The sequence below is a fragment of the Phasianus colchicus genome, chromosome 1 (assembly GCF_987193195.1).
Source record: "Phasianus colchicus chromosome 1, bPhaCol1.hap1.1, whole genome shotgun sequence".
Classification (NCBI taxonomy): domain Eukaryota; kingdom Metazoa; phylum Chordata; class Aves; order Galliformes; family Phasianidae; genus Phasianus; species Phasianus colchicus.
The window spans coordinates 32,371,149-32,389,364 of record NC_143436.1 but is presented as its reverse complement, the minus strand read 5'-3'; the positions used below and the strand labels follow the sequence as shown (position 1 = coordinate 32,389,364).

The window sequence follows — 18,216 nt, the reverse complement described above, 5'->3', positions numbered from 1 at the left end:
CTAGCCTCTTGAGATCCCTCTGAATGGCATCTCTTCCTTCAACCGTGTTGACCGCACCACTCAGCTTGGTGTCGTTAGCAAACTTGCTGAGGGTGCACTCGATTCCGTCATTGATAAAGATGTTAAAGAGCACCGGTCCCAAGACAGACCCCTGGGGGACACCACTCATTACCGGCCTCCACCTGGACATAGAGCCATTGATGACAACCCTCTGTCTGTAGCCTTTCAACCAGTTTCTTATCCATCAAGTGGTCCACCCATCAAATCCACATCCCTTCAGTTTGGAAATAAGGACGTGTGGGGGACCATGTCAAAGGCCTTGCTCAAGTCCAGGTAAATGACATCGGTCGCCTTTCCCTTGTCCACCGATGCCGTCACTCCATCATAGAAGGCCACCAGATTGGTCAAGCATGACCTTCCTCTGGTGAAGCCATGCTGGCTGTCACGGATCACACGCCCTTTCCTCATGTGATCAACCATGTCATCCAGGATGATCTGTTCCATGATCTTCCCAGGCACAGAGGTGAGACTCACTGGCCTGTAGTTCTCGGGGTCCTCCTTGATCCCTTTCTTGTAAATGGGAGTGACGTGACCCTTCCTCCAGTCGTCCGGGACCACACCTGACAGCCACGACTTCTCAAATATGATGAAGAGGGGCTCGGCAACCACCTCAGCCAGCTCCTTCAGAACCCTGGGATGCACGCCATCTGGCCCCATAGACTTGTACACATTCAGTCTCATGAGGCGGTCTTGGACCTGCTCTGTACTCACAGCGGGAGGGGATTTACCACCCCAGTCCCCACCCAGAGAGGTAGGGATGCAGGGCTCAGGGATGGGAGAAGTACTGGAATCCTGTCTGATAACATGCAAATACAGTGCAGAACATCTCTGGACTGCGATTTCCTCATCTCTCCTCCGCTCTCAGGATTGTTCCTATCACATCTAATCTTATGACAGGACAAAAGAGAATATTTCATGAGATGCATATGGCAAAAAGTAGGTTGGAAAGGAAGCAGAAGAACCCTTACTTCTTTTGATAGTGCAGAACAAAAGAGGTGAAAATTTGTTTGTTCTCTGATATAATTATTTATCTGTAGGAACAATGGAGAAATTGTACTAATAAAAATTTAATTGTTGGTATTTTTAAAGATCTTCTTGGTCTTTCTTTCCACCTCTTCCTTTTCTTCCATGATGAACAGTCCTTTCTGAACTCACTTCTTCTGTTTTTCATGCTAATACCTTAAGCCGCATCCCTTAAAGATCACATTTCTGATGACAAACATAATACATTTAACTCAAGATATAGTTTAACAGAGAACCAAATTAACTTCTTTTGAGATTTTTTTAAATAAATCATTTAGGTAATCTGACTTTTTATCTTATAGCATGTGGCAATCCTAGTTTGTTGTCTTCAATTTTATCTGCATCCATAAGTGATGTTGATTTTGAATGAATTACCAGAAATAACGTGCCTATTAATAAAAGAATTAAAGGATCAATTTTCACAGAATATAGCATTTTACAACATTGTCATTTCCATTGTCATTTCATTATCAATTCCATATCTATTCTGACTTAGTAACATAATTACAAGGAAAATTCCCCTTTCATCTGGAAGATTATAACTAAATGTATATGCCTCAGTACTCATACAAAGGGTCTTGTTAAAGGCAGAGTAAGATCACATTTTATTCAGATATTCTTTGATTAATGCATTCCTCTTAGCTCTGATGTGTTCTGGTTTTGTGGATTTATGCAACAAAATTTTATTATTTTAACATTGATTTTTTGTTATTCAGTTGGCAAAAACATTCTACAGTTTTTCAAACTATGAACAGTGATTTTTCAGGAAGATTGTGATCATGCTTACAACAGACCAAGCTTATGACAAAATAATTGAATACCTGATTTTTATCAGACTGAGACACTATGGAAATATTCTGTTTTATTGATTAAAGACTTGGCTTTTATGTACAACACAGATTGTTCATATTTCTGGCTTCCTGCCAGCACAAGGTACAGTAAATAAGAGATTAATTAACAAAATTATTTTAAAAATTAAATTGTATATTGATTTTGATTTATCACAAGGATGGAAAAGCATGTGTGACACACAATCATACACGACAAGATTGAGACACAGCGAAGATAAAGATAATCATTTCTGAACAAATTTTCAAAAGTATTTCTGGCTAACAAGTAGCTCACTCCTCTCTGACATATGCGCTTTGCTGTGAAGAAGACAATTGTACATCACAAGCAATCTCAGTTTAGAAGCCAGAGTGTTGGTTTCAGATTATTTTGTGCTGTTTTCTTTCTATCATGGAAACTACTTTCACTCTTTTGTAATTTGCGGAAGTCCTTCATGCTTTGCGTACTCAGCTATAGACAGGAATAAATTCATGTAAACTGAGCAAGAGAACTGTTCTTCTAGGGTGTAAAAGATCTGCTGACGTCTAAGACAAGGTACCATTATTTTAAATCAAGTCTTAGGGAAGAAGAGATTGATTTACTCTCGATTTATTACATTTTGGCTGATTTTCACCACAGTAATATCAGTATGAAAATCCACTGGATGTACCTGTAACCTGACATCTTCATTTCTTTGAATGACTCTGGCCAAATTACTTGACGTTTCCCAGTATTTAATGGTTCAGATGGTCTATGTAGGTCATGCCATTGCTGAGGTGATAAACGATCATATGAAGGATGAGGAGAAGTACTGTTGCATTAGGCAGCAGTTAACATCTGGTTTGGGGAAGATGCAGTATTTGCAACAGCTTCAATGCTCCTTGGATTCCACACACCAGCGCTGGAAACTGAAATTGTGCAGGAAAAAGTCTGTCTCTGGCTCCACTGCAAATGCTTGAGATATTATTGCCACATTTGGTAGGTAGGAAGGTGTTAACCTGCTCAAGAGTCATGCTGAGTGACACTTCATTGCTGGCACTCACCTTCCTTAAAACTACAAGTTATCTGGGTTTTCTGTTTTGATGTAGCTGGTGTAAAATTTGCTAAATATGTATATAAATAGAATCATAACCTTTACAAACTAAGGCACTGAAACCCTGGCATCCCTTCAAAATGGACCCTGCATCAAAATGCTTTAAAAAGTAGATTTTTTTTTTTTTTAAATCATCTCTGTTTTATGTTATAGATTCCAATTAACAAGGCACCTAAGCTGGAGTATAACTTTAAGCATGTTTAAAAACAGATATGTGTTTAAGTTTCTTCTGGCATTAAGATCCTTCCAAAGAATTTGATAAAAAATGTTATTATGACAATTAGAATCTGAATACTCAGTATCAGCTTTAGAGTTGAAGCTATATCTGGATAAAATAAGGATCTCTGGATGTGTTCATTTCAGAACATTTCAGTCTATCCATGCTGTTATTGAATACATGATTATCCAAATACAATTCACAACAGAAAAAGTTCAGACTTTCCGTAAATTTAGGATAAACTACAGGGTTTTTTTTTCTTTTATTTTTTACTACCTGCTTATTTACATTCACAAGAAAGCGTTAGTGTAGAACCAGTAAGGAAATAATGAATAATATTTTTTACAAAACATCCTTGAACTGTTTCTTGAAACTAGTCTTCTAGACTTCTTCAATAAATTGACATAACAGATAAACATAGAAATTGAAACTGCATTCTTGTCTTGGGAAAAAAATAAAGAAAAAAGAGAAGGTGTGGCCATTTCTAGACACCTTCCTGTGAGAAAACAAAACAATATCAGTAAAAAAAATATAAACAGCAAGAGAGACCATATATGTGAAGATCTTTGTGACATATAGGACTATATAGTTTCTAACTAAGTCACTGTGATAGGAACTTGAAGGAATCATTCTTCTCATTACTGAAGAAACTGGTGTGTAATTCTCACTTGTATTAAAAGTATTTCTCCAATTAAAGAATAACCCCAGGGATATCAATGATGTATTGACTGACAGAACAAAAGTCCTACCTTCCAGCTAGAGAAATATGGGTATTTATTAGCCAAATAATCTTTTTTTTTTTTTTTTTTTTTTTTTTTTTTTTTTAAATAATGGATAACTTACTAGGAAGATGAATGATGAAATGATGATGTAACTCTGCATTCACAATATGCTGCCCATTCGGGAATATTTTCAAGTACAATAAGAAAGTTTTACTTCTTGTTTTTTAGAGTAGGATGAGGTAAAAATATCACAGAAATAGCACTGAGATATGATTCTGCAGATAATTTTATGTTCTGTTTATTCTGGCATAGAAGAGGAATAAAACAGGAAATTTTTTCCCCATAGAATTTCTTATGTGTATAAATGCATAATTAAAAAAAATAATAATTCAAGAAGCGCATCTACACTTCCTCTATGGATCATATTTAATGGAGAATTGATCCTGCTTTTTAGAAAGTCCTAAAATGAAAGCTTTGCCAATAAAAGCAAAATCTGTGGAATGGTAAACAATAGAGGCTGTAATGATTCATCCTCTCTTCAGTTTTATTATTGCCTTCCAGCTTCCAATCTAAAAGCTCTTAGCATCATAATTACCTCTTTTGGCTTTTCCAAAATGTCACAGCTCCTATTTAGCCAATAGATCACATCACACAGTCCTACAGCTTCACTTTTAAACACTGTATTAATAGCTGAAATGTCTGACAGGCTGAATTATAAACCTGGCAAGAAATCGGTCGTTCTTTTGACCTTTTCTAGATTTGCTGTTATTTTGGGAAGTAAGAAAGAGATCTGAAGCCAGAAAGACCTGGACCCGAAAACATGCTTATCAAGTGCAGACTCGGTCTGAGCCTTTGGAGTCCTGTTTCAGGAATTTGAACTCTGTAGTTAACCTGTCACTTTGTAACACTGTAATCAGGCTTAATCATTCACAGCTTTTGAACCCCAGTGGCCTCACACATAGAAATAGTACAGTTTGAAGGCAGAGGGAAATGGTTTAAATGCTGTAGCTGAATCAGAAAGAAAATCTTTCAGTCACTGACCTCATGCAAGAACTCCAAACACAAATACACTTCCTATTTTCTTCCAGATATATCAAGGAGAAATTTGTTTTTAGCCTACAAGAATCCATAGGCTGGTCTTTTCTTATTCAGCATTTCATTCCAGTAGGTCATGGAGATCTGCTTTTCACCTTCCTTCTTCTCTAACCTTGTGAAAGTTCTCAGCAGTCCCTAAAAAATTAATATAACTTTTGTACAATTAGCAGCCATACGAATCTTTTTTCAGTGATGAAGCTAACGTCATCTCACTTTAACACCTGCTGCTCAACCTTTGATCATGTGTTCGCATGTTGCTTGAAGTTCTTCTCTTCATCTGCTCTCAGGAAAGTTTCTTTGTTTGCCTTGAATAAACAAAGTGCCATCCTACTGTTACAGACAAACTGTGTGAACTATCACTTTCTGTTAGCAGATAGCTCTTTTCCAAGATCAGAACATTTTCCATGTGCAGGATCTGTATTTCATCCCTGGGAAGTCTTCCAACATGAATACAATTATGTGGTTTTGCTCTCCCATTCTTTTCATGGAACAGGACAATGTGTTGATGCAGTACATCAGACTCTCTCTGGGACTGGCAACATGACAGACTGCTGTTATTTAGCCTGAGCACGCTGGGGGAGCAGAGAAAAAAGCTGCTCATCAATGTGTTGATGTGATCCTCAATATGTCCAACGCTATGATCAAACAAAACCATAAGATTAGAACAGACTGAAAATTAATGTTTAAAAATTACTCTGTATATTGTGATCAGTACAAATGGACTAAAAGAACTTTTTTTTTTTTTTTTAGTCTTACTATTTGAGAAAAAATAATTCAGATTAAATAATCTGAAGAAAAGAGCACTTATTAGAAGAATTAAACTAAAATCATACACACAGTAACAGACTAATATGAGGTGAAAAAATTATATTCTCTATGCATAAATTATGAACTGCAATTATCTGCAACAAAAAATTTAAATAGGATCAGGAATTTAACATTATATTGGAAAAAGTATAATGATTTATTAATGATTTTAATGTTTTGGGTGTATGACTTTTTTAAAGATTTAAAACAGTTATTTAAACAGTGCCTTGGTGGTTTAGGACTATAGTTCACAGTACAGAGAAATGTTATATACACTCCTGTGATTCTGTGATTCTATCCCCCTTAAAACCTTTTATTTTACCACTTGGATAAGTTTAATACAAATGTCTCGAAAATTCATATTCAGAAGTTGAATTCATCTTTCTAGCATCTCCAGGTTCGAGATCCACCTGAAAAATTATTTTGAGCAATTCTAGACCTCTTACTTCAAAGGAAAAAAAAAAAAAAAGTTAATATTCTCTTAAAAACAAACATGCAGACTTCCTATGCCCGTTTATGTTTTATTAATTTATGACAGAGGACTTGTTGTCTAGAAAGTTTAAAAATGAACTGAAATAATTTTAAAAATGTATGAGTTAATATGCTATTTTGTACTTAGGTAGAAGAAGAACTTGTTGTAGTGTTTAAAACTCCAAAACTGCAGTATGAATTAACATGGACACGCACACTAATAGTATTGGTTTTCAGCAAGGACGTGGTGATCTGTTTCCTAAACTGCTCTTCCCAAAGTAAAGGTGCTAAGTTCTGCAAAATCTTCACAACTGGAAAAGAAAGAGCAGCTCATCTGAATTATTGTGTTCAAAGAGCATCCCTCTCACACTTTGAAAAGATACAAAAGTATGAGTTATTAATTAGAATCTGTTAATTGGGAACATACTAGCTCTGAGGTTCGAATTTGATGTATAAGAAGGTGCAAGCCTTATTCCAGGCTTTCTCCCTAAAACCCAGTAATAAGAAAGCAACAAATGACAAGTATCATATTTTCATGTTTTACAGTGTCTATTTGGAAAGATAGACATTTTGGGGTCAGCAGGATATTTTCTCAAATGGCTGCAGTCTTACTCTCTTATTCTTGTTAGTGGATACACTTCAGTTATATGTAAAATTTCATCCATTCTCTTCTCCCTGTTTTTGGACTTGGATTTTGTTACCTTCATGAGCACGCTAGATGGCTACAATTGACCAAAATAAGGCTGCCTCTATCACTCAGTGGAGGAAAATGAATTACATTGGGTTCATCTTCAAGGTCTTGGGAATTTGCTGCAGATTGCATGGGCCGGATGATAAGGCTTGCTAAGTCCCTGTATATTTCTAGGCACTTTAATGTTCAACCCCTGCCCTCTGGTGCAGAAGGTTAGAGAGACATGAACAAATTGATTTGCACATTTATAATCAGCTGAATTAGAAAGGCAGTTTCAGGAAGGCCCGTTTGTCTTCCTGTATTATTCAATATCTGCAATTTTTCACGAGGTCAGTGAATTCCAAATTGTAACTGAAATTAATTTACTGCCAAGTTTGAAAGTGATTACTCTGAAACCTCTTGAAACAGATGCCATAACAGTGAGAGAACTGATCTGAAATGTGTTGATCTGCATCTAGCACTAAAATCTTCATAGACATATGCTGGACAATCCGTAGTATGAGTAAGCTTCCTTTCTTACAGCATATCCTTTCAATTGTTGCTTCATACTAAAGCTTTTGTATGTACTTAAAGTTGCATCACTGTTTTTTCAGTGTGTGTCAAAATGCGTTTCTTTTACCTTGCTCTCTGAACTTCCATCTCTCATACAGCTACAATCCTTAACAACAGATACCAAGAACAATAGCTCCATCTCTATCACTGCAGGCTAAAATGCTTCATTCATATCTGTTTCAGTTCTCAATTTATGCAGCAGAACACATATAATAATAATATATACATATAATAATTATCCTAGTCAAAAACTATATTCTTAAAAATAGCCTCAAAAACAATATAAATTATTCAATAACAAAAATGTGTTTGCAGAAAATCCTGATTAAGATATAGCCTGAAAATGCTAAAATTTTTTCAGAGACTTTGTGCACTTACTTGGTAATATTGAACTTGCATATGCCAAGATGGAGACTGCAATAGTTTAATCTCTGGTTTCAAATGGAATTGAAATTCCACCCTAAAAGCTGTTAAACTTTTATCTCAGTAAGGTTAAGTAATGAAATTTGGCTTATTTTTCCATGTAGTAGGCTGAAATATGGTATGAGGAACATACATGCTTGTTCTAAAGCTGATAGCAATTTAACCTTATTTTTCTTTCTTATTATCACTGCTAAGATTCCATATATACAGTGAATATAATTGCTATGACTTAACTGAGGTCATTTACTGCAAAAAGAGTTCATATTACTGCTGTAATACGTCTATTGGTGAAAAACTGATGTGGAAATTCTTGGTCCTGTAAATGACAAATCTTAACCTAGAGACATTTATAACTTTAAGAGATTAGAGCCTACAAAGTGGTGATATCATAAACATAGGATGGTAGAAGTCTTGGAGATAGTTATGATCTGCAGATGTTTCAGAAAACTACTTTGTTGTTGTTGTTGTTGTTGTTGTTTGTTTGTTTGTTTAAATAACATTTTTACAGAAAGATTTTAAGTCTGAAGTACAGGTCTACTCAGCCAAAACTTACATACTAGCTAACACTGGAGTTGCTTGAATTTCATAGAATGCTGACTCCAGGACAAGAGGCAATGGGCCCTAGCCAAAACACAGGAGGTTCCTTCTAAACAAATATCAAGAAACACTTTCTACTGTGCAGGTGACCTAGCACCAGCACAGTGCATCCCAGAGAGGTTGTGAAATCTCCCTCCTTGGAGATCTTCAAAACTCTACATGACCCTGGGTAACTAACTCAAGCAAGGATGCTGGACCAGATGAACATCATAGGGGCTTTCCAGCATCGTCAATTTGAGATTCTTAGATTACCGAATTATATTTCAAATGCCTAAATAATTTTTTTCTGAGTTTATCCACAAATACCCCTTTCTTGGAAGGTTAGAAAATATATGGACATATATTTTCTAACTAGAAGGTTAATTTTAATTCTCTACTCTGACTAAAGGAATTTTAACTTTCATATCTTCATTACCCGGCTAACTATAGACCACTTCCCATATCACAATAGTATGCATATTAGAACAAATAATGTTAAGAAGATGACAGAGGGAGAGCCTCAAAAAACTAACTTCACAGTTTCAGTATTCACACTGAATATTTATATCCCCTCAGAACTGGGAGGGAGGTTCCTTTTGGATCTGGGAGCTACACTTGTGTCTTTAAGGCACACTATGCTTTACCTCTGTTTTTCACAGCATCACAGAATTGCCAGGGTTGGAAGGGACCTTTTGAAGGTTTATTGTTCTGTCTTTTGCACCCTACTATGCCTAGCTTGTCCTGCATACTGTGGTGAGTCTAGAGACCTAGAGACATGAATTTCACCAGACATTTAGTTGCCTAATGGGGTCTAGTTGCCAAGCTTAGAAGCCCGGTGCACAAATTCCTCTGTGAAATGAGTCTTTAGGTACAGCAGTAAGGACAGTAAAAAATCATAATAGATGCAGCTGGCCAAAACAGGCTACCACTATTCCAAGTGCAGCTCATTTTCTTGTCTGAAAACCAAGATATTTTTGTTATAGTACTACATACAATATCCCCAAATATTTAAGTCATATCACCTATAAATTTTTAAATACCAAATGAAAGTAGAAGCCTCTATATGAATAAATAATATCTTCAAAACAGGTAGTAATAGGATACTCACTTAAGAAGTTTGTGTATACTTATTTTTTGTTTATTTGCTTGATTGTTTTTGTAAGTTTCTTTTTAATAACCAAGTAGATCATTTAACATTGACTAGCTTGTTGATTAAACTGCACAACAAATCTAGAGAAGATGAGATGATAAAAACTTTAAATTCCTAGCAGAAGGTTGGATAAAATCCTTTTATTGTCTGAGGCATACCTGTGAGTTAACTAATTGTGAAGTGATAATAAATGATTTAATTACTTGCCATCTGTTAGGAATTCAATTAGATGCTGCTCAGTTTGCATAACTGCAGTCCTTCCTTCACACTACTTTGCATTCCCTACTCAGTTTGAAGCCCCTATTGTTAAACCATGTTATTAACCCCTGAGGCAAAGATGGGAGAGTGCTTTACTTTTAAGAGCACTCCTATTTTTCTTTTTCTCCTGAAATCCATCATGCTTGTAATCTTACCATTGCATTTACAGCATTGTTTCCTGAAAGTAAAAGTACTGCATATATTTAGTCTGAAAAAAACATATTCAAAACAATTATATTATTATAGGAAAAAACACTGATGGCTTTGAGGAGAAGATGTGCAAAAAGTGAATTTTGAAATGATGACCTTGTGATTCTCAGAGTGAGTATATAAATCCAGGAAATTAAAGGCAAAGAGTGCCCATATATATGGTGACTACATATGTATATTCTTTTATGTTGTAATAGGTAGCTTGTGCTCAGTTTTGTACTTATATAGACCACTTCTACAACACTTTCATTATTCCACATTCTGTGTTTTGTACTTGTAGGTACTGGGGTTCATATTTGCCTTACCAAGTGGCATTTAGGGAGACATGACAAGGACAACTGCTTCAGTGATGATTTTCCAGGAGGCTAGGACGCTGTTCTCCCTCCCACTTTCCCCTCTTCCCTGATGTAAAAGCTAGAGTAATTTCTCACTCTTCAGCATCACTGACCCTGAAAAGTATATCTATCCAAACATTTATTCCTTATGAACAGTAAACCCTAATCGAAGACCAGAGGAATACTCAGCTACCTATCTCCAAGCAATCTCATGCCTCTAGGGAAAAAAAACATAAAGAAAACACTTTTCTAAGATGAAGGAAAGAAAGGAGAATGAGAAAGAGGAGATAAGAACTTGTAAGTACTAATATGGATGGGACAAATGTGAAATTACAATCATAGAATCATAGAATGGCCTGGGTTGAAAAGGAACATGATGATCATCTAATTTCAACCCCCCTGATATGTGCAGGGTTGCCAACCACCAGACCAGGCTGCCCAGAGCCACATCCAGCCTGGCCTTGAATGCCTCCAGGGATGGGGCATCCACAACCTCCTTGGGCAACCTGTTCCAGTGCGTCACCACCCTCTGTGTGAAAAACTTCTTCCTAATATCTAACCTAAACCTCCCCTGTCTCAGTTAAAAACCATTTCCCCCTGTGCTATCACTATCCACCCTCATAAAACAGAAATTCAGAAAAAGGTTCCAGGATACCTTGTAAAATGGATGAAAATTAAGGAAATTCTCCATGGGCATTCATATCCTAAAGGCTCTTTAGAGAAAAAAAAAGTATTCCTAAAAAATCCAATCTATACTCAGCTGCAGATCACTTGATACAAGTTGTGAATATCCTTGTGTTTTAATGTGGTTTATGCAGTCAGTTTAACCTGTGCTTAGAAAACAGTCTTCTCTTCTCCTTGATAAGGTTCACTAATTAATTGGCTGACCTAACTGCATATGCTATACAATCATATTCACTCCTTGATTAATCTTTTAAGTATAACAAAAAGGGTTTTTACCTTTATTTCAAGCTGTCCTTTGATGTTACATTTGCCTTTGAAAATATGCAGCAAGATCTCCTAGAAGGACACAAAAGGAAAAAAATGTCATTACAATCTTTTTCAACTCTGTGACTGCTCTTCAGTTAGATGTGAAGAGCCTCAGGTGACATGACTTAGGCCAATTGTTTCACTTATCAAAAACAGATAAAATAAGGCCCCAACAATTCTGTTTGCATGGTTGTTTTTTTGACCTCTTATTGAACATTTGTCAATTGTCAGTTTGACTCACATTCCTACATTAAAAGATCTGAGAATAATTGCTTTCCCAATGTAGATTCATATTGATACAGTTTTTTTTCAGCACTATATCACCAGCATTATGCTGTGCTGCTCTTATGATTTAAGCATATAAAAAAATAGCATAAAATAAAGGATAATTGTAAGGAGCTTATTTTTTTCCTGTTCTACATCAGTTTTTTTTTATGCTGAAAATGAAGGTTTAGACTCAGTTTTGGGCGTGTAAACCACACAACTGAAAGAGAATTTCTGTCTATGTGTATATCTGTGCAATGATGAAAATGTGTACACACATTTTCTGCTCTGTTAACCCCACTTTGCACTGTATAAAGTCACATCATATTGTCTGAAGATCCCTGTTGGAGAATATTTCTTAAGCAGGAGCTTCCGAGTGCATCAGGTGGATGTGCCAAAGCTATAATGTATTCAATTTCCTTTTCTTACCCCCAGAATGAAGAAGGAGAAGGCCATGAGATGATGGGTCAGAGTGGCTGCTAAAGAGTGACAGGAGCATGATAGGGGCCTTAGCCCAGTGGAATAAATTAGAGCAGAACCATCTCTGCTTTAACGTGCACTGAGACTGATCAGTCATGGGTCATTGACCAGGGAATTGCAAATGGCTGTTTGCCATCAGTCTTTATCACAAAGGCAAAATAAAGCTCAGATGCACTGGAAAATTGAGGTAAGACACTACCTTTATCAAGACAAATATAATTCTACATTTACTAAAATAAAATAAAATAAAAATTATTCACCCAACATTCAATCATGGCATACATTTTTACGCAAAGAGGACATATATTTTTAGGAGGTAAATTACAGAGTTATTTTGATTAACTCTACGTAATGTATCTTTGTCTATTTTACTTTTCTGTGTTTTATTCCCTCTAGGTTAGTTTTCCAAAATCTATGATCCACCTCATGCAAACAAATTCCAGAAAACCACTGTTGAAAAAATATACATCCATTAATTTGTTGAGGAAGTGTTTACCATGTTCTTGAAATGTATTAAACTCTTTGCCATTCTTCTGTCAGGAAAATATTTAAAACATCTTCACTAACTGCTTTTACTTGGAATTCTAATTGTGTCAAAAGGTGATTATTGGCATCTGTTGTGATTTTATTCTAATATATGTACTGCCTCTTTAGAGCTCACAGTTTGTATTGTGTCCTGTGCAAAGACAAAAGTGGACATGTCCAGAAAAATCACACATACTAAGCAAAATCCTTCTTTTTAGGAACAATCCATGTTTTTCCTGGGTCCAAGAAAAATTCATTTAGAGGCATAAAAATGAAATAAAATAGCAAGCCATTGACTAAGTTAAATGGTGGATGGAGAGCAAGCCTTGAGGGTGGCCTTTTTTTACTTTTTTTTTCCTTGTGGTGCTGCAGGTAGTGATGTGTTGAGCTGAGAGTTGCAACTGAGCATTCACCAGGTCTGCTGAGGAGCAGAGCAAGTACCTCAGATGCATGGGGGACACAGCAGCAAAATCTAGTCTGTGAGTCTGTTTATTTTGTTCATTTAATTTTAGTCTTTTTATATGATCTATTATTTGAAGTTTAAAGGGGCTTCATCCCCTGTCCGTTTTTGAAAGAGAAAGCACCACCAAGAAATAATCAACAATTGTGAGTTTGTCCTATGAAAGAGGTTATTTATCATGAACAGCATTTTCTAGGAAAAGAATATTCCTGCAATCTCTTAGTATCTTGTCTAAAACAAGCAAACAAACAAAAAGCCAGAATGGCTTGACAAGAATTTTATGAGTTGTGCCAAACTCAACTAGTATTATATTTGCTATTAAGAAGTATAAGCAGCAAATTTCTATGCATATGAACTTGAGTTCATTCCCTGATCCAGTCTAAATGCAACTTCACTTACACTGATTTAGTAGCTTTATGAGACAGCCTGGTTGCTTTCCTGAGTTCTCTCAGCAGGTGAAATTACTTGCTGAGCTGCACAAAATTATGCTAGGAAATAACTGTGCCATGTAGATCTTAAAGGTATTTATTTAATGTTATGTTACTGCTCAAAAATGAAAAGCAGTAATATTTAAAATGCAGCCAATATAATGATGACCCATATAAACAAAAGAAAAGGCTGGATAACAAATGAAACTATAAGTTACATGCTGGTATTGATATAATTGTTTCTCCCCCTACAGCAGTAGCTCCCTTTGAGGTTCTGCAAACCATGAACAGTATGTTAGTTTTATACCTCTTTCTCTGAGTAATAGATCTCTCTCAAACCACTGGCACGCTCTCATTACAGCCTGTGTACTCTGGGCTGCAGAAAGTAATGATTTTGAATTTGAAAGGCAGAAGATTTCTGAGAAAATTCAGGTACCATTCATAATAACTACATCTGGGGGTCACAAAAAAAAATTTAGAGGATTAATAGAGCTCCTTTTTTCTCTGAAGATAATGATATGATATTAATGTACACTGAAATCTTACCTGAACAATAACAGCCATTTTAATTTTCTGTAATTATCTGAAGCTGTTTTAGTATTTGTGCATTCACTTCAAAACTGGCATCAATAGCAAGTATGTACTTTGTTAGTGTTGGTACAGGGCAGCTATTAGGTGGCAGAAGAGGGGGGACAGAAAGAATAAAAGAAGTTTGCTGTGTGCTTGAGAGTGAAAGAGCAGGTTTTGAGCTCTCATTGTGTGTCTGCGAAACACTGCAAAGCAGCATTCCCTTTTTGCACTAATAGCACAGCAGTCTTCATATTCTTCCTTCAAAACAGAGATCCTCTCCTTCCCAAAGCTGGTGCTGCCAAGGCTGGCCCCTCCCACTTGCGTGTTCAGCACAAGCTAACAATTCAAATATGTGCTGAAGACCTCAGAATTATTTACAACTTTTTTTGACCTCCATATTTTCACAGCTATGCTTTTATTAATAACTGCTTTTTGGTAATCAGCTTGGGTATGTAGATAAAAGCTAGTTGGGTACGTAGATAAAAGCTGGTTCATTACTCTGAACCAAGGGTAATGTCATCTATAACTAAAGTGTGTCCCTAGGAACTGTACATCTCTTTGTGATGAGTGAGAAGAATGGTACAAAGGCTTGGCTTCCTGACTTCTGTATGTCCATGAGGAATGAAGCTCGTTATGTATTGTTTGTGCTAAAGTAGTAAACTCAAGCCCAGAATGTTTAATGAGGACATCCTTGCTTTCAATCTTATAATTAGAAGCAAAGGCATAGACTGAAAGTCTTGCTCAAAGCAGAGGTGCTAACAGCAGCTATATCTATTCTCATGTTGGCATTATTCCCACAAGTCTGGACTCTGCTTAATTTCCTGTGTCCAGTCCCACAACCCTGAGCATGGTAAGGAATGAATTTGTGAGTAAAACATTTTCAGCTGAGAACCTAAGCATTCTGCAGTACACAAAGTTTCAGTCCGCTTCTCTGCCTACTTATCTGGTCTGTACTCCACCAGTTCATCTATGGGGGACAGTGTTGAAAGGTTTGTTAAAGTTGTGAGAAATGCTCACTGCCCTCTCCTCATCCACCAAGACAGTCATTCTAGGATGCTGTCAGATTTGTCATATAGGATTTCCCTTTCATAAATCCATGCTGACTATTTGCTATTACCTTCTCTTCTTTCCTGGTTTGAAACTCAGTTCCATAATTATTTGCTCCATCACCATGCTAGGGCCTGAAATGAGGTTAATGAACCTGCAGTTCTCTGGATGTCCCTTCCTGGTCTTTAAAAACTAGGAATAACATTTCATTTCCTCCAGTCCTCAGCACTCTTCCATGATTGCCATGAGCTTTTGATAATGAAGAGTTGCCTTAGCATAACCTGCTAGATTCCTTCCAATCTGATGATCCTCTTGAGTGGATAAATCAGCATACTTACCAGTTTAATCTATTTTTTGTTTCTGTTGTCTCTTTATAAGTCCAGATCTCTCCTGAAAATTTGTGTACTTGTCAAGAGAGCTATCAGGAAAAACTGACAAAAGGGGAGTAGGCTAAGACCATTTCCAGTTGAAAAGCCAGTAGCTTTTCATACATTTTCCATTGTCAGACTTAGTTCACTTAAGCATCTGTTTTTCCTGTGACAGTCAGGTGTGAATGAAACATTGGAATGAAACATTTAACAATCCAAAGTACTTTTTAGCTTCCACTTTGCAGATGATAAGAAAAGATGACACTAATATTTTGACAGTGCAAAGAAAGACCCTTCCCAGTTATTTACTTAAGGGTACAAGTATTGGGTTTTGATGCGAACCTTTTTGTCAATAACTCGTTTTTATATCATATTTTGTTTATCAGTTCAAGGTTTAGATATGAATATCTTGTGAAATTAAATAGTAGGAGGCACTAAATCCTGTCAATCTATAAGTTTTGTAAGTAATCTCTCTTTTGTAAGTTTATTCCTGAAAATCTAAATTTAGGATACAAGTGTCATCACTGATTCTCATTCTAGATCTGTCTATCTTTCTTTCTGGGAAGGCAGTTATTTCTTCATAGTAGTTTTGCTAACTCATATGTTAGCTGCGACTTCAGATCAACATGCTGAACAGTCTCAGTGGGATACAGCTTGAGAGAGGGTGCCAGATGGGCTATAAATTCTTATCTGTGTTCTTACCCCATAGTGTTCTGTCAGACATCATAAAAGGTCCTGATATGTCAAGCTCCTCTTAATGTTGCACAATTTTTTCAGGACTTTGGGAGCAAGCAAGCTATACACAGAGACTTTTCCTCTCCTATGACTGTACAGTCAAGTTGGTGAATAGTGTCAAAAGTTCTGTAGCCCTCATTTTGCATGTTCTATACACTATTATTGTGATTTGTCTCCACATATCATAGAACAGAACAGAATCACTGAGGTTAGAAAAGATCTCCAAGATCATCTAGTCCAACATTCCACCTACCACCAATATTTCCCCCCTAAATCATGTCCCTCAGTGCCATGTCTCAACAGCTCTTGAACACAACCTGTACAAATGTTATTGACTGACCGTAGAAAATGTGGTGAAAAATACTATATAATGCAGGGGATGCATTTCAGATACTTGGAGTTAAAGCTATGGACCTCCAAATATGAACTTTGAGATTCTTAAACAACAGATGTCACATGTAGAGACAAGCAACTCTTTCTTTGGAATCACAGTGGACCCAGAATATTGTGCAGTTTTTCTCACAAAGAGAGAACATTCTACTTCTCTCTCAATAGATTCATAGACACACCTTCATTCTGTGATTTTGAAGACAAGTCAAATGCTGTTGACATAACTAAAAAGCTGTTATCTTTAGCCTGCAGTCTTGGATACAGTCAGTTATCACCATCTGGTGTCTAAATATTAGAGTTCTTACAGGTGGAATATTTTAAGAGCTTATCTAGCATAGGAAGGAAAGTAATAATAACTATAGTAACAATACAGTAGTAATAAACAACAAGGAAAAATGTGCTAATGTGGAAGCTGAAACTTTCTCATATATAAGAATCTCTCTCTCCTCAAGGAGAGGATGCGTGAGGGGCTGGAGATTTCCAAATAATCTGCTTCCCAGTGGATTGCCTATTTATGTGCTAAGCAGAATGCTTTTATTCCCTCTATATGATTTTTCCAATGTATTTGTCAAGGCATTGAGAAGATTGTATTTTTATGGGGTTTCTGATCTTTCGAATCAAAGATAAAGGAGAAAAGAGAAGCAAAGGTCAAGGATTTGATATCGCTGGTAGGAAAGATATATCTTGCTTTGGGTAAAACTCTGTGAAATCAGCTGTCAGAATTTACCTTCTCTCTAGCTGCAGCATTGCAAGGGCGTGAAGAATGCTGAGCGTCTGCTGATGGTTTCCTTAGATTCCTCTGCACTTAATCATATTCATAGTACTGGAGGTTTCCTTCACTGCAGGGGCTGAGAATTTTGTGACAAATCAGAGAAATGCCTCCTGAAGGTCTGATATGTGAATTACAAAGATTTTGCAAAGCACTGCAGTGAGTGAAATAGGTTTGTTCTTTACAGATCCAAAAGTCTGCTCAGAGTTAGTCCTTTCACTTAAAATCTGAAATTGTTGCTATTAAGATGCAGAATAGGCGTTTTAAGGACTGTATGTTTTATGAAAATTTCAATGATGAATAAAGAGAACTGAGTTGTTTATTTATTATATGACTGGGAGATAAGAAGGCTAAATACAAATTCATCATTTTTATTTTATCCACAGATTTCTGCTTTCAATTTTACAACACATTTTAGCTGCAGTAGAAGATCACCGTTGATGATTTACTCTTCACCAGTCTCATTGACAGAATTTAATTATTTCAGCCTAATTTGTAATGGGAGAATAGCTGCACTCTTTGATACACATCATAATGAAAACTAGTAAACCCTCACAGTACCTCAAGAGAAAGACGAAGAACATAAACAGTTGAACTTCTGGTCTGTAATCTTACCCAAATTAATTAATAAATAAGTAGAAATCTCTATTACCTTGATAAGTGGGCAATTTCAGCTGAC

The 18,216-nt window shown here is 36.3% G+C and overlaps 2 long non-coding RNA genes across 2 annotated transcripts; one reads left to right on the top strand and one right to left on the bottom strand.

Moving 5' to 3' along the window:
- Window positions 1-4,030: 4,030 nt before the first annotated feature.
- On the bottom strand, window positions 4,031-12,330 carry LOC149919480 (uncharacterized). The gene is made up of 3 exons (XR_016463601.1): window positions 12,195-12,330; window positions 11,472-11,531; window positions 4,031-5,673 (listed from the first exon to the last, which is right to left on the bottom strand). It is a non-coding gene; the product is annotated as an uncharacterized LOC149919480 (long non-coding RNA).
- An 8-nt stretch (window positions 12,331-12,338) lies between these two features.
- On the top strand, window positions 12,339-17,985 carry LOC149919479 (uncharacterized). The gene is made up of 3 exons (XR_016463602.1): window positions 12,339-12,432; window positions 13,143-13,249; window positions 17,924-17,985. It is a non-coding gene; the product is annotated as an uncharacterized LOC149919479 (long non-coding RNA).
- Window positions 17,986-18,216: the final 231 nt, after the last annotated feature.